At 45.4% G+C, this 17,858-nt stretch overlaps 1 protein-coding gene across 1 annotated transcript in view; it reads left to right on the top strand.

Moving 5' to 3' along the window:
• LOC143275304 (uncharacterized) overlaps positions 1-17,858 on the top strand; it is a 641,085-nt gene that overhangs the window by 182,785 nt on the left and 440,442 nt on the right. The window lies entirely within an intron of this gene.

The raw sequence follows: 17,858 nt of genomic DNA on the forward strand, positions 1-17,858 counted from the left end.
TCTCTCTTTTAATTTTTCATTTTCATTTTTTCTTCTTTCTCTGTCTGTCTGTGTGTATGGCTCTATCTACCTATCTGTCTATCTATCTATCTATCTGTGTTCTATATGCAATTTAATTTGTTCGGTTTGATCTTATCATTATTGTTGTTATTGTTGCAACGCGATTGTGTGTATTTACTCTCTTTTTTTTTAACCCTTTTTCTTTTTTTTACTTTTTGATTTTGTTGTTTTTTGCATTCCCTTGATTAATTCATAGATTTCCTTAACGAGGAAAGGATAAAGAGACCAAAACCAGGCCAATAACTGCTTATTTCTTTTCCCCCAATAAAAGGTTTCGATTTCAAAGTTTCGCTTTCTGTCTGTCTGTCTGTCTGTCTCTCTCTCTCTCTTTCTTTGATCCTTGAATTCAGTTGGAGTTCTGCGTTCTCTCTCAGCTGCCCTCTTTCTAATGAGCTTTTAAAGCTGTGGTCACATGAAATTTACGTTCATGTTTACCCGTTCCTCTGTGTGTGTGCCTGTCTGCTTGTCTGTGTCTGTCTCTCGTTTTCGTTAAATCTACCACATGCACCTTTTAACTGCGGTAACATCCTCTAGATGTCGTGTTTCAATGGTTGTTAGTGTTTGTGCTGGTTTTATATTTATTTATTTATTGATTCATTGATTCCTTCCTTCCTTCCTGCCTTCCTTCCTTCTTTCATTCTCTGTCCGACTGTCTGTCTGTCTCTCTCTCGATATATATATATATATATATATATATATATATATATATATATATATATATGGTATATCAGTCTCTCTCTGTCCGTCTCTCTATCTTTTTGTTTGTCCCTCTGTCTCTGTCTCTCTGTCTGTCTTACCGTCCTGTCTATCTCTGTCTCTCTCTCTCTTTGACACTTGGTACCACTGGTACGAACCCAATCTACGGCTAAATGCACAGAGGGAACTCTCACGAGCACCAGCTGTCACCACTGAAGTTCTTGAAGGGACATTCCAGCAGTCACGCGCGTGCTCACGCATAAAGATACGATGAACGCACAAGCGTCCTTCCTTGACATTAGAGAGAGAGAGAGAGAGAGAGAGATGGTGGTGGTGGGAGTGCTGTTGCAAGATAAGACAGACGTACAGACTCCAACTCAGATTCAGATGGTTTACTCATATTAGGCCAAGGCCCCTCATGAAAGGGAATTTGAATAAAGAGAGAGAGAGAGAGAGAGAGAGAGATGGTGGCGGTGGGAGTGCTGTTGCAAGATGAGACAGACGTACAGACTCAAACTCAGATTCAGATGGTTTACTCATATTAGGCCAAGGCCCCTCATGAAAGGGAATTTGAATAAAGAGAGAGAGAGAGAGAGAGCGAGAGAGAGAGAGAGAGAGAGAGAGAGATGGTGGCGGCGGGAGTGCTGTTGCAAGATGAGACAGACGTACAGACTCAAACTCAGATTCAGATGGTTTACTCATATTAGGCCAAGGCCCCTCATGAAAGGGAATTTGAATAAAGAGAGAGAGAGAGAGAGAGAGAGAGAGAGAGAGAGAGAGAGAGAGAGAAGGAAGAGTGTAGGAAGTGACTGGACCACGATGACAGAAATCGTCAGCATACCCAACTCCCTCTGACCCCATTTCCTACTTTCCATGTTTCTTATCACTCCCCAGCCTCCCCATCTCTCCCTCCCCCTCCAACACCCACCGATTTCCGTCCTTATATACACTTTATTGGAAATTACAGTTAACAGGCAGACACGCTGGAAGTCTTCAGCTTCAGAGAGAGCGCGAGGTGGTGATGGACGCTGTCCTCTCTGTCAAGCATGTGCGGCTGGGTCCTGACCTTATGCCCATCGACCTCATCACGCAGCGAGGGACGCCCAGAGAAGAGGTGCAAAGATAACCTCAAGGCCAACCTCAAAATGGGCAAATCTTCCTTTGCCTTCGCAGTTTGAGACTGATGAACAATTCAGTCTGGATATTCGAGGCTGACTGCCGTCATACCAGCACCTTACACCTTGCTGGAGATCGGGGACACAGAGCAGCTGTCTGCCTCGGCACTGCCTGCTGGTGCTCCATCCCCGACATGCGAACGACAAGTATGCCTCAGACTATGAAGCCGCCGCATGCATGTCCACCGACGATGTTCACTGATGATGTTCACCGATGACAGCACATCGCATCACCCTGCCTCGCTACGCCAAGAGACAGCCATGATTATCCCTCAAGCTTTGTTCGTTTTTATCCTCTAGATGTCTGAAGGTGTTCGTTCATGCATGCAGCGGTGCAGGGTGCAGTTTCCAGGTTGCCTCAATATTAAACTTCTTTTCTTACTGTTGTCTTAAAAAATCCATAAAACACACAAAAGCACACAACCCCCCCCCCCCCCCCCCCCCCCCCCAAAAAAACAACCCAACAACAAACAAACAAAAAAAACCCGGATAGGTACGTAAATCTTTTACCCCTGTATCCCCCCCCCCCTCTCTGTTTCTCCCTCCCGTCCCTACACGGTTTCTATATGCCCATATCATCTCTACGAATTCTTTTAATGCACAGAAAAAGGTTAGGCAAAAAATGAATCGATATACAAACAAACAAACAAAAAACGGGGAGATTTGAGTGAAGTGGTGAGGAGTGGGGTAATGGTGTTCGTGGAGGTGGTCACGGTGAGAAATGGTCTGTTGTTAAACCCCCTCCTTCCTCTCCTTATCGTCAACCCCCCCCCCCCCCCCCCACATACACACCCCGCCCCATGGATTTATGGCATCCTCAATCCGCAGTTCACGTGCTGGAAAACAACATGGCCCCATACAGTGAATGGTGGCAATGAGACGCCGTCAGCTTGAGAGAGCACCGAAGTGGTGATGGGCGTGATCCTCTCTGTTCTGTCGGTGCACGTGCAGCCAGTGTTGGCCCCTGTGCCCTATGACCTCATCAGCAACGGAGGTGTTTTGGTAGCCTGGGTAGGATCGCTTGCTTTTTCTCCTCCCTCTTGTTCTTTGGACGTCTGTGGTTGTTTATTAATCGTTCTTGCGTGCAGCGATGCTGTGGCAAGGGAGTAATTCTGAACTAAAAAAAGATATCTGAATTAAGTATGGGTACATATAAGTACTCGCTCTGTCTCTGTCTCCGCTCCACTCTTCTCTGCCACTCCCCCATGCTTTATTCTTTTATTTAAGCCTATTATTCCATTGGGAAAAACAGACAGATCAAAAGATGGGGGAGAGGGAGGGTGGCAGGCGAACGGGAATAGGGTGATGTCATGTGGGTGGTGTAACTCGTGGAGATGGAGAGGGTGAGAAAACATCGGTCTGTTGTTGTGCAAACGATCCCCTTCCCTCCTTCCCGCCCACCCACTTTCCACAGCATCATCAGCGACCCAATGGTGGGTTTATGACTTCCCGAATCACTGTCCACATGTTGGAAAATGTCCCGAAGAGTGAATGGCCGCGTGGGGGGCATGCGGAAGCCGTTAGTGATCGTCAAATAACGGGCGAGATGATGATCGCGCATCCTTCTCTATCGTGGTATGGAGAGGGGCTGATGGCTTTGTCCCTCATGACCTCGGAAACAACAAAGGCATTGGAAAGCCTAACTGGTCTCCGCATTTTATTTGGTTTATTTTTTTCCCCCCCATCGAACTCTATGCCCAGTATCATCACCATCCCATGGGTTTACGACTCCCCGGTCGCTGTCCACACGTTAGAAGACAACAGGTCCCGAAGACTGAACGGCTGCAGCATGCGGAAGCTGTGTTGGTGATCGTCAGAGCATCGGAGGGATGATGCTCACCTCTGTAGTCAAGCGGGAAGAGGGAAGATTGCCTTGTCCCATACTACATCACCACCAACAAAGGCCTTTGGAAGCCTAGTATAGCTAGTTCCTTTGGAAACTAGCTGGTCTCTGTGGATTTTTGAGAAAAATAAAATTGGCTTCTTCTCAAGATCTCTAAAGGTGTTTATCTATGCCTGCGGTAGAGGCAATGGAAGAGTTGACGAACCTCTCAAGGCAGGTTACTTAAGATTGATATATTTGTTTGTTTGTACCATTGTGTATTTCATTATTTTAAAATCAAAATTCCTCATCGGTACGTGAATGTTTTGGAGATAGGTTAAATGTCCCGTACGTTTTTTAGAACCATCTGGGCAGTGCATTCGTATTCACTGTGTCCAGGTACTGATGTCGGGTACCTGTTCACACCTGGATGGAGTGAGCAAATCAGATAAATGTGCCTTTCCCAAGGGCGCAATAGCATGCTGAAACGGGGCTCTAACCCTGATCCCTGGGGAACACAGGAACACAGATCAAACACCTCACCCACTCAGCCCCATAACAGTATTGCCCCCCTCCAAAAAAAAAGAAAATAAAAAGAAAAGCAAACCAAAATCCCTTCCATTTTCGTTTTCTCCGTCCTCGTCGCATCCCACCTCCCTCCCTCCCTCCCTCTCTCTCCCCCCTCTCTCTCTGTCTCTGTCTCTGTCTCTCTGTCTCTCTGTCTCTGTCTCTCTCTGTCTCTCTGTCTCTCTCTCTCTCTCTCTCTGTATCTCTCTTATGTAGATTAGGAAGGACAGATTGGAAGAATGGGCCATGCCTAAAATCTTAATCCTTGAATGAAAAACGTTTTGAGTTGTGAGTTGTGAGTTCTCCCTGTCTCTGTCTCTCTCTGTCTCTCTCTCTGTCTCTCTCTCTCTCTCTCTCTCTCTCTCTCTCTCTCTCTCTCTCTGTGTGTGTGTGTGTGTGTGTGTGTGTGTGTGTGAACATTTGGCTGTTTTGTTTTCCTTGATCATAGTGTCTTTCTGCTCAGAGAGAGAGAGAGAGAGAGAGAGAGAGAGAGAGAGGAGGATGGAGACGGATGGTACAATGAGCCTGGGAAGGGGTCTGAAAAGGGGGAGGGGAGGGGAGTGGCATACAGTGAGAAATCAATCGTCTTTTGTGCAGACGATTCCCTTTCTCTACCCTCACCCTAGCCCATAACCTTCCCCCTCCACCCCATATCATCATTCTCAACGGGCTTTATGACCCGCCGATTTGTCAGTCCACACCTTGGGGAAGACGTCATCCTCTCGCCGTTAGCTGTCAAGAGATGGTGTGTTGCTGTGCTTCTGTCTGTCTGTGTGCACGTGCAGAGAGGTGATGGTCCTGTGCCTTATGACCTCATCAACAAACAGGGCTCGGCTCTCGGAAGCCTTGCTGCTTCCAGCTTTCTCTCTCTCTCTCTGTGCTTTCTCCCTTTCTGTTCATATATTATTGTCCAAGGATAGTGTTGTTAATGGCGATAAAAGATTGTCAGTGTCCGTCTCTCACTGTGTGTCTCTGTCTCTCTCTGTCCCTCTCTATCTCTCACTCTCCCCCTCTCTCTCTCTCTTTCCCCTCTCTCCCTGCTCTGTTTGTCTGTCTCTCATTCTTCCTCTGTTTCTGTCTCTCTGTCACTTTCTCTCAAGGACAGATTGGAAGAATAGGCCATGCCTGAATTATTGATCCTTGAATAAAAAAACAAACGTTTTGAGTTCCGAGTTCTGAGTTGTCCATCTCTGTTTCTCTTTTTTATCCACGCACACAGCATTGTCAATCGCAGATGACAGTGGTAGTGTGGTGGTGTCAGCGGCAGACACACTGCTAAGCAGTATCTAATTTATCTGTTTGTTATTTGAACAGATGTTTGAACAGATGAAAAAAAAAAAAAACCAAATGATTTGTTACCTTGCAGTTTTTGTTGCCGTTTCATTTCAACGTCACTGGCAATCTGTCACAACCGTACAGCCAGTTATCACTCACATCAAAATCACTGGCAGTCTGTCACAAGCGTACAACAGCTTAAAAATTATTGTTTTGATATTTATTTTCTCTCTTTTTGTATCTTAAGTTTCCGCAAATAACAATGATGATATCAATAATGATGCAGACTGACTCGTAGTACATCAACCAGGGAGTTCGTGGCGTTTGTTATAAAAGTTTTAAACACACAGCTATACATGCATTCAGGCACGACGTACAATACACAAACAAACGTATCCACAAACAATCACACTAACAAGCCACAAACAATCACACTAACAAGCACACATACACACGCACACATACAGCCAGCAGAAGTTCAAGTAGCACATTAGTCAATAACGGACAGTACTATGAGTTTTGATGAGAGACTTTTTAAACTGAACTGGGGGATTCATGTGAGGGACTGAGAATGGCAATTACAAATCTGCAAATATAGAAATCTGCTACGAAAGTAAAATCACTTCCCACGCCTAAAACGGCCGACTCAGATTTTTTTATTTAGTTGTTGTTGTTGCTGCTGTTGTTGTGCAGAAATGATGTTAGAAATACGTGCTTTCACTGGAGCAATGAGGTAATATTCATGTGTTTCTTGTGTCAGTGCGTGCAGGAATGACTTCATCAAAGCCTCTTTTTGTACCCCCTCCCCCCTCTCTCTCTCTCTGTCTCTCTGTCGAGTATTGATGCCCGTGGAGGCTATGCAAGGGGAATAACTACCTCCCTAGTGCTCAGTTCCGTAGCAGGCCACGAAGTCCCATTGCCATGATTGGGTCCTGATATTGTTCGGGTCCATAGGATGTTTGCCTTCAAAATGATCACAGCTGCCCCTGTCCTTTGTCTTCATGTTATGCGCTCTCTGTCTGTCTGTCTGTCTGTCTCTGTCTCTCTCTGTGTCTGTGTCTCTCTCTGTCTCTCTCTGTGCATCTGTGTGTGTTGTGATTGTTTGCTTTGCAGAGAATGTTTTTATATTTCGCTGTGTGTGTGTGTGTGTGTGTGTGTGTGTGTGTGTGTGTGTGTGTGTGTGTGTGTGTGTGTGTGCGCGCGCGCGCGCGCGTGTGTGTGTGTGTGTGTGTGCATGTGTGTGTTGTGCGTGTGTGCGCGCGCATGTGTGTGTGTATGTTAGAATGTTTTGTTGTGTTTGTGTGTATGTATTAATGATGATTATTAACTTTCAGAGTTCACGTTGGCTGTGTTTTATTCTGTTTGTATGTATTTCTGGTAGTTGTTTCTAAAATCGTGTTTTTTTGTGTGGGATAGGGGAGGGGGGGGGGAGTAATGAGTGGGTGAAGGGGGGTCGGGAGAGTGGGGGTGGGTGTGTGTGTGTGGGGGGGGGGGAGGGGGGGGGGGGGGGGGGGGAGGGCAGTGGACAGACATGACTCCAGTTCCTGACCGACCGAATGTGTTTGATGTGCTGTTTTTGTTAGGATATATGGGTTTCTTACCTGCTGTTGTTTGTACTGCAGCTGCTGCAACTTCTTTTTTTCATTTCTCCACATCATGCTTTCAGTTTTTGTTTCAGTTTTTTTGTTCACACTTTTCGTGGGTACATATCCATCCATGAAGTTTATAAGCGAGGGGGTGTGTGTGGGGGGGTGCGAGTTTAATTAACACAGATGTTGTATGATAGTTATCAACCAGTATCTTCCTTTCCTTTCAATATTTTTTCTCGTAGAAAAGGAAATAGTACTGCTACAATGGAAAGGTTATTAGTAAAAGAATATAAGGTTTCGGTTAAAGTTTGTTCAAAGAAATGATTAAACCCAGAGGAAGGATTATTAATTTTTATTTCATTTTATGTTAGTTACCTTATTTATTGACTCACTTGTGTAAACAAAGTGAGTCTATGTTTTAACCCGGTGTTCGGTTGTCTGTGTGTGTGTGTGTGTGTGTGTGTGTGTGTGTGTGTGTGTGTGTGTGTGTGTGTCCATGGTAAACTTTAAACATTGACATTTTCTCTGCAAATACTTTGTCAGTTGACACCACATTAGGCATAAAAATAGGAAAAATTCAGTTCTTTCCAGTCATCTTGTTTAAAACAATATTGCACCTCTGGGATGGGCACAAAAAATAAAAAATGAAGCCTAATTATATGCAAACTACATTTACTGTTATATTTATATTTTTTTGTATTATCTAAACTTGGCACTTTGATCTGATATTCTGACCCAACAACAAGAGCAGTCATTATTATCATTTTTTGTTCAAACAGGAACTTCTTTTGCTAAGCATGGAAGTTTTATTCATTTTGCAAACGTTTTGGTGCAGATAGTTAAGAAGGGAAATTACTCTGTAATTAATGCTAGGGGACTTAATTTGCTTTCAACTGATCTTTCTCATCTTCAACATTACATCTTGAAATTATACTCAATACATAAAAAGCTTGGATTTTAAAAAAAGTGTATCACAAGTGAGTCTTGAAGGCCTTGCCTCTCTTGTTAATTCATTCATTTGTCTATTTGCTGAATTTTTGCTGATCGAATTTTTCCTTTCTCCAAAGCGTCCAGTTGCGGTACTCACACAGAGTGCTGTAGGAGAGTGGTTCCCTACTCAGTGGGTGTTCGTCAAGGCTATTGTCTGTTCCCGGTACAGTTTTATATATGGCTGAAGCATTTGAAGATCATATCAGCACAGTCAACATTGCGGGAAGAACTATCACGAACCTTCGCTTTGCAGATGACATCGATGGCGTGGCAGGCAGAGAGTAAGATCTCGCCAAGCTTGTTAAAAAGACTGGATCAAATATCGACAAGATATGACATGGAAATCACAACACCACCATATTTGCTGATACGTTCAACAGTTCACCTGTCTGGGATTCATCACCAGCAATGAAGTATCCAAACCAGAAACCCTCTCAATGGTAGCAAAGACAATGTCGGCACCGTCCAGGCTGAAACCAGTTCGGAAAGACAACATATCCAAGAAAAACAAAATCGGCTCCTGCATGGCACCGGCATGTTACACCTACCTCTATGCATGCGAGACATGGATTTTCTCGGTTAATTAGGAAATAAGAGCCCAAGTCATGGAGATGAAGTACTATGGCATGATAGTAAACGAGAGATGTACTGGTCGCACCACCAATGAACAAGGGCGCCAAACGATCAAGCAGCACATTTATATTGACCGGAACGAAGATCTGCTGACATCAGTTTAAGAAGAGCGAAACAACCTTGGTATGGCCACGTACCAAGATCTAGTAGTCTCGCAAAAAAAAACAACCCAACAACAATGCACCTAGGAATTATTAAGGGGGAAGGGGGGGGGGGAATGGGAAGACAGAATTTTTTTTTTTAAGTGGGGGGAGGGGGGCGGGGGCTAGAAATAAAACTGACAGCATTGCGGGATGGAAGGGAGAACCGTTAGCAGGGTCACAGGCTTTGACACACAACGGACAGACCTGGAGGAATCTGGTGAACAGTTCTTGTGTGCAACGCCCCGTTGACTCTTGGCAAAGAAGAAGAAGAAAGAGGAGGAAGAAGAAAGAGGAGGAGGAGGAGAATATTATCTTTTTCCACATCGGTTGCGCTTGCATGTCATGTCACTTGACTTCTCAGAACGAACGAACTCGCCGGGCGGTCATCTGTGTCTGTCTCTCCGTTCCCTCGCCTCATGTCCGCTCTGTGTGAGGTAATAACTTGCGCCATTTGAACAGCAATGAGAGGCTGGATATGAGCTGCAGATAAATTACTGTCATTACCACCCACAACCCATTCCACCCTCTCATTCACCCTCACCTCTTATCCCCCTCACCACACCTCCCCCCCCCCCCCGACCCTCCACTCACTCCTCAGCATCATCTCCTCAACATGTTCCTCCTCCCCTCACCCCCCCCCCCCTTGCCCATCCCATCGACTCGCAGAGTCCGTCCACCCCCAAACCCTGCCCCACCTCCCCCCCCAACCCTCCCCACCCGCACACACACAACCCCCAAAAGACCCAATGGAGTTTGATTTCACACAGCAATAGGGATTTGATAGCCTTCTTTGTTAGCATCTCTCTCTCTCTCTCTGTCTCTTTCTCCGTCTCTGTCTCTCCGTTTTCCCCCCTCCTGCAATCTCCCCCCCCCTCTCTCTCTCTCATGCACCCACCATCCCCTCTCTCACAGCCTCTCTTTATTTTTTTTCTCCATCATCATGAGAGAGGATATCTGAGCATAAGATTTTGCAGCAATGAATTGTAGTTCCCTCCATAGCAATATTGGGCGAAAAGGACAAGGGAGTGTCTTCCCTCTCTGTCTGTCTGTCTGTCTGTCTCTCCCTCTCTGTCTCTTTCTGTCTCTGTCTCTCTGCCTCTCTCTGTTTCTTTCTGTGTCTATCTCTCTCTCTCTCTGTCTCTCTCTGTGTCACTCTCTGACTCTGTGTCTCTGTGTGTGTGTCTCACTCTGTGTCTCTCTCTGTGTCTGTCTCTGTCTCTCTCTGTATCTCTGTCTCTCTCTCTGTGTCTCTGTCTCTGTCTGTCTGTCTGTCTCTCTCTGTGTCTGTCTGTCTATCTGTCTGCCTGTCTCTCATTTTCAAGTCAGCGACAGGAAGTTCCGTGAGAACTACAGGAAGAGCATCGGAACATCCGGAGTTAAGGGGGAAAATATGTTTGGAGGTGTCAATTTTATTGGAGCTGTGTTGACACTGCATGCGTGTGGTGCTGCCCAGTCCGTGGCCCTCATGTGTGTGTGTGTGTGTGTGTGTGTGTGTGTGTGGAGAGAGAGAGAGAGAGAGAGAGAGAGAGAGAGAGAGAGAGAACGAACGAACGAACATTATGAATGGGGGAAGCTGAGAAAGCATGTATATGCTTGTTACATCCAGCCATATGTGCAAACAGAAAATGAAATGAGAGAGACTGACAGACAGACAGACAGACAGAGACACGGAGAGATGTGTATGGCAGAGAGAGAGAAGGATGTTGATGAGAACAGTGCGGGATGTCTGATAATAGCAAGACTGAAAAGATATGCGGGTAGAGGAGGAGGGTGTGTGTGGGGGTCGTGGGGGGGGGGGGAGGGGGGCGGGGGCGTGGGGGGGGGGGGGGGGGGGCGGGGGTTTACTACGAGAACACGCCGTGGAGCCGCAAAGAACGACAAATGAACAACACCCATTAACGGTGCTCATTTCGTTCTGGTACAGCCGTCAACAGACATCCCCGACCCTGAACCCCCCCCCCCCCCCCCCGAAAAAAATACCCAACAAAAAACAAAAAACAAAAAAACACACAAAAAAACCAACAAAACCCACCTTAACATGGACGGTCTCTCACACAATGAACTGCTTTTTGTTCCCAAAGCAGTGTGCGGGCGAGCCTGAAAGCATATAAATAACAGTAATAGACAAAGAGGCGCTTGGCCTTGGACCACCACGTTCGCGACCAAGAAGCACCAATTTACTAATTGCCGACAAAGACCCGTTACTAGCTAGTACTGTAATGTGTGCTGTGCGACCGTCGTGATGGTCGGTCGTACATTTGCCGATGATTATGATTTGTGGAGGTTTGGGTGGGCATGGAACTGACCACGCGCGTGCCTCTGAAGGTGTGTGTGTGTGTGTGTGTGTGTGTGTGTGTGTGTGTGTGTGTGTGCAGGGGTTGGGGGGTTGGGGTGGGTGAGGCAGGTGGGGTAGGGCTGTCATAAATGGTAGGACAGGAGCCGTGCGTTAAGTGTATGGCAGGTGTTATGAAGTGTGCGGGAGTCGCTGGGTTAGGGGCTAATAATGCACGGCTTTGTGAATCTACATCTATTGGTTAAGTCCGCGGGACTAATGATGTGTCTGCCTTGTTGGGATAGATTGGCACTTTGAGAACTCTCCTTTTGGGAATGGAGAAATGAGAAGAGATGATGATGATGATGGTGGTGTTGTCTAATGACGGCCTCAGTCTCGCGCTTTGGCGTTTCTGGAAACGAAAGATGCTGTGTTTCTCCTCTGTTTGTTTTGCAGCCAGGTGGTCGGAAGGATGTTGTGCTGTAATAATCATTGGTTGGTTAGTTGACGTCATACTGCCATTACAGTTGTCACTATCTGTTATTTTTGCTGGGTTCCATAACCTCCAATACTGCGATTTCTGCTGCTGTTGCTGACAGTATTTGTATTTGTATTACCCTGTTTTGTCACAACAGATTTCTTTGTGTGAAATTCGGGCTGCTCTCCCCAGGGAGAGCCCGTCGCTACACTGAGAGCACCCCCCCCCCCTTTTTTTTCCCCCTTTCTTCATTTTTTCCTTCCTGCAGTTTTTTTTTTTATGTTTTCCTATCGAAGTGGATTTTTCTGCAGAATTTTGCCAGGAACAACCCTTTTGTTGCCGTGGGTTCTTTTACGTGCGCTGAGTGCATGTTGCATACGGGACCTCGGTTTATCATCTCATCCGAATGACTAGCGTCCAGATCACCACTCAAGGTCTAGTGGAGGGGAAAAAAATACTGGCAACTCTGCCGGGATTCGAACCAGTGCGCACAGAATCTCTCGCTTAATTGACGGACGCGTTACCTCCAGGCCAAGACTTCACTGCCGATAATAGAAACACCCATCTTCGACCGCTGTTCTCCCTCGTATTTAGTCGTTAATTCATGTACCGTTACATATAGAAATCCCCAACTACAGAAGGAAAAATGATATACAGAGACGGTCTCTGACAGTGAGCGTGTTTTTTTTTCTTTCCCTAAAGCAGGAAGCGAACGGACGTAGTAAAAAAGCATTATGATAAAAGATGCTGGTGTCGCCGCTGTTACTACTGCCACTGTTGGAGTTGGTGATGCTTTTAATTTCTCTTATGCAAAAACAAAGAACAGAAACCTTGTCATCCAAAACTGTAACGTGTCAAACGTACCATATGCTTCATTTTCTGATCGATCAAACGCTACACTATACACTACACTACACTACACTACACTACACTACACTACACTACACTACACTACACACACACACACACAAACATACACACACACACACACACACAAACATACACACACACACACACACACACACAAACATACACACACACACACACACACACACACACACACACACACACACACACACACACACACACACACACACAACGACTTCACCACATCTAAATAAATAGCAAAACAGTACAAAATGAAAACAAAAAAAAACCCACACCCAAAGTAGCCCATGTTGCCCACTAATGCCATCGCCACCACCTCACGACCCCAGCTCCCTGCAGATGTATATCATTATATGAGGGTTGAAGGAAGAAGCCCCGCAACTGTGATCTCTCACTGCTAACGTCACCACAAGCATAAACAAGTTGGCAAGCCATTCAAATGTGCCCCCCCCCCCGCCCGGGCCCCCCGCCCCCGCCCCCAATCCCGCAGTGCACGCTCCCTGACAAGCAGAAGGAAGCACCAGGAAAACAAACGGTGTGCCTCGTTGCGCTGATGACAGGGGCCGGACAAGTGCTGCACATAAGGGATGCACCTTGCTGTACTGGAACCAGTCCAGCCAACTAGCTTCATCGGCGACTTTGTTCCCGCGTTCATTCACGCCCAGGTTACTTGTGCATGTACTGTTCCCTTCCCTCGAACATTCTTTGTCCGACTTTACATCACAGCCCCCCTCCCTCCCACACACACACACCCCTGCCTCCTCTGCTCCCTTCCCCCATTCCTCTGCCCTCGTGAAGTAAATAACTAATAGCTTCCTTTTAACCTTTTAACCCCCCCCTCACCCACGCCCCACTCACTCATCCTCCTCATCTTTTTTTTAATAATATTTTTTTACCCTTCCGCCACCCTCTGCTCCTCTCATCCCAGTCCAGCTACCATCCAACACGCCTTTTACCTGCCTGCCTCCTAATATATAGTTATCTCCACATGAATGTACTGAACCGAGGGAAACCAAGTAAAAGAGAAAAAAAACCAACCCCACAACATAACAAAAAAACCCCAAAACAACAACAAAAAGCAAATAAACAAAGAGAAAGGAACAACGGCCTCTGCTTGCATGGACAGGTTTTTGTTTTTTTGTTGTTGTTGTTTTTTTTCTTCATAAAATGGACCGGAAACCCATTTGCAGAGACCTAGGCGTTTGACGCTCAACCGAGAGACCTGGAGCAATCTATCGAACAGATCTTTTCTGCAGCGCCTCAGTGACTCCTCACAAAGTTAAGGGAGGAGGAGGAAGAGAGGAGGAGGAGGACAACGACGACGATGACGACAAGGGCGACGACGACGACGACGACGACGAAGAAGACATCGTGTATAACCCAACTAGCAGAAGTGTTCTGTATAGACTTTGCTAATGGAGGAAGAGGAGGAGGAGGAGGAGGAGGAGGAAGCTTCGGCCATTGATTAACTGTTTTTTTGTTCCCTGTATTCTTTTCCATGACGGTCTAACATGATGGAAAGAGGGGACCGGAGAGGGGTCCTAATGACAGCCCGTGGCAAGGGCAGAGAGTATCGCTACGAGATACGGCCAGTACCGATATTGGTTAGTTCCCCGGCTGAGCTTTTGGAGATGTATCGGGGGTTTCCTCCATGGATGTAATGTCGGATCTAGAAAGAAGAAGAAGAAGAAGAAGAAGAAGAAGAAGAAGGAGGAGGAGGAGGAGGAGGAGGAGGAGATATGTGTACCTGTGTATAATAAGCAAATTGCAACAGTGTCATGTTGAAAGAAGGAGGAGGAGAAGGAGGAGTAGAAGAAGAAGAAAAAAAAGTGCCTGTGTATAATAAGCAAATTGCAACAGTGTCCTGGTGAAAGAAGAAGAAGAAGAAGAAGAATACACACACACACACACACACACACACACACACACACATATATATATATATATATATATATGTATATATATATATATATATATATATATGTATATACGTACCTGTGTATAATAAGCAAACTGCGGCAGTGTCCTGCTGAATCAACGCAAACTTAAATAGACATCATGCTAATGGTCGGAGAGGAGTCAGAATCAGAGAGAAGCTTTGGTCATTAACTGTCTTTTGTTCACTGTCTTTTTGTTAAGAGAGAAGCTTTGACCATCAGGTAACTGCCATTTGCTCCCATCTCCTCTGTTTTTTATCCCCATGGCGGTCACTGTTCAGTAATGGAAAAAGGTGACCGGAGAGTGACCATCACCCTAATGACAACCCGTGATCACGGCAGAAAGAATCGCAGCGGGATACGACCTGCTAGCACCGATACTAATTAGTTTCCTGGCTGAGCTTTCGAAAAGATTCGGCTTGATGTCTTCCGTGGTTGAGATGTCGGGGTTTAAAAACAACAATGACAAACTAGAGCGAACGGACTTCCGCTAATATTCGAGAAGTCGTATAGTTAGAGAGAAGCTTCGGCCATTTGCAGAGACTCGGGCGTTGGCAACAACTAACACACCCGAAGGAACCTAGTGAACAGTTCTTCAGTGCAGCGCCCCAGTGACTCCTCACAGAGCTAAAAAAGAAAAAGAATATAAGATGATGTAGAGCGAGAATAAGAACCTCCCAAAAAGCACAACAAAAGAAGAAGAAAACAAAACAAAACGTGTATACCTGTGCATGATAAGCCAACTGCAGCAGTGTTCTCCCGAGCCAGTGCAGAATTGTATAGACTTTCTGCTAATGGTTGAGAAAGAGGAGTTAAGAGTAGAAGCTTTGGCCATTAACTAACTACCTCGTGTTTGTTTTTTTCTACACCATGACGGCCGCTATTAGTGATGGGAGAGAGGAAAACCAGAGAGGGACCATTACCCTAATGACAACCCGTGGTCAAGGCAGAGATAATCGCGACGGTATACAACCAGCACAACATTGGTTGGTTCCCCGGCTGAGCTTTGAAAAAAGACACGAGGTTTCCACCCCTAAACACCCATGGTTGTTGTTTTGCCGGGAGTTAGGAACAACAACACCAAATGACGTTCGGTAATGGTCGAGGGGTGGTTAAAGGGAAGCTTTGACCAAACCACCATAACTGATATTAGTTCCCCGGCAAGCTTTCGAAAAAGACTCGGTTGGGGTTTCCCCCATCGTTGTTATGTTGTAATATCAGATCGTAGAAACAACAACAACAAAACATTAAAAGGGAAAAAAAAAGAAACAAAGAAAGAAGGTTAGGATGGGATGAATTAAAAAAGAAAGAAACAAACGAAAAGTGAAATGACGTCGCTTTGGTTTCTTGGCCTTGGTCTTGAGCATTATTTTTTTTTTTTAACGTTTTATGCGGAATCTGCCCCGCAACCACCCCCTCCAGCCCTCCTCCTGCAGCCCCCCTCTCTCTCTTATACACCAAAATGCACACACCAAGCACAAAAAGACCGCATGCAAGACCAGTGTGTTCATGAAAGACCAATCAAAATCACTTATATGCAACACACACGTGTGCAACACGTTTGTGGGCAACAAGTGTGAATGATTTATATTGAAAGGGTTCGTTGAAGGCACAGAATTAACGAAGATGATGAGAACTGTGTGAGAGAGCATGGGAAAGAGAGGGGAGATGAGGAGTTAACAGAGGGGGATGTTTTCTTTTGAAACTTATTGTTCGCTCATGTGTTTCTTTTTGGTTTGTTTTCGCTTTTTTTTATTTTCATGTGTCAAAGATACTTTCTGTCTGTTGAGGCACAGTCGAAAGACACTCATACCACAGTTCGTAGCTAGTGCACAGGGCATAGTTTGTTTCTTGTATCTGTTGGAAAATGAAGTAAAATTTCACATCGTAAAGAAATCTATAACAACAACAACCCAAAGGAAACGTCGCTTTTCGCACAGAGCAACAACACTTAAGCTTGTGCAAGCACACAGCCCACGAACATGACCCAAATACGAAGATGAGTCATGCTTCAGAGAGAGAGAGAGAGAGAGAGAGAGAGAGGACAAAGGAGATGTTGACAACTTAGTTTTGTCAACGCGCATGCTCTGCGACAGCGCGTGCACTCGTAAAACAGTTTCCAATTGGCTTCACGTGACACTCTCATTTCAACCGCCCGGAAGATTGTGCGTTTCAAATGGGTGTAAAAACCCCGAGCGCTGCCATTAGTCCGACAGGAGTTTGTTTTGGAGAGGTGTATTGTTTTATCTTTAAATTTCCTGATGAATGCATTTCTGTAATTTGCGAAATCTCTACAGGTTAGAAGTTAATTAATATAGACATTAGCTTTGTTCGGTTTAGAAGTTGATTAATATAGACATTAGCTTTGTTCGGTTTGTTTCTGTCTGTCTGTGTGCCTCTGTATTTTTGACTCTATCTCTCTGTGTGCCTCTGTATCTTTGACGCTATCTCTGCATGACTCTGTATCTTTGACTCTATCTCTGTGAGTCTGTATCTTTGATTCTATCTCTGTGTGACTATCTTTGACTCTATCTCTGCATGACTCTGTATCTTTGACTCTATCTCTGTGTGACTGTATCTTTGATTCTATCTCTGTGACTCTGTATCTTTGACTCTATCTCTGTGTGACACGCCCGCTCCCACTGTCTCTTCCTCCCTCCCTCTCTCTCTCTTTCTCTGTGTCGTATCGTGTGTGTGTGTGTGTGTGTGTGTGTGTGTGTGCGCGCGTGTGTGTGTGTGTGTGTGTGTGTGTGTGATTCGCCGTCTCTCTGTCTCTCTCTGTCTCTGTCTGTCTGTCTGTCGGTCTGTCTGTTTGTCTGTCTGTCTGTCTCTGTCATGTATGCCATGTGTGTGTGTGTGCGCGCGCGCACGTGTGTGTGTTGTTGTTGTTGTGTTTTTTTAAAAATATTTCTTTGTTTTTTTTTCCCTCCGATATGTATCTCTACTAACACCATGCTTCCATTTTATTTAGTATTGTGTAGTGTAGACCCCATTCAGGGTGGGAACTGGATGTAAAAAAAAGCACACCAGTGCTTATCAATTATCCTCGAAATAAATAATTTGTGGTCTTGTCTTGTCTTGTCTTGTCTTGTCTTGTCTCTCTCTCCCCTCTTGATGCGATCAATAGGCGTAAGTGTATGGACGCCCAGTTGGGTTTTTTTTTCCGAACTGTTACTTTTAGATATTTGAATTTATTGTACAGGTGTAGATTTGTGGTTTTGTATTGTACAAGTAAACGTGCAAAAGTGTCTGATACATAATGTATTGTAAGCGTGGAATCATCCTCTGACTGTAAGTGCAAATGTGGTTTGATATGTGTGCGTGCGTGCATGC

The sequence above is a fragment of the Babylonia areolata genome, chromosome 2 (assembly GCF_041734735.1).
Source record: "Babylonia areolata isolate BAREFJ2019XMU chromosome 2, ASM4173473v1, whole genome shotgun sequence".
NCBI classification, from domain to species: Eukaryota; Metazoa; Mollusca; class Gastropoda; order Neogastropoda; family Buccinidae; genus Babylonia; species Babylonia areolata.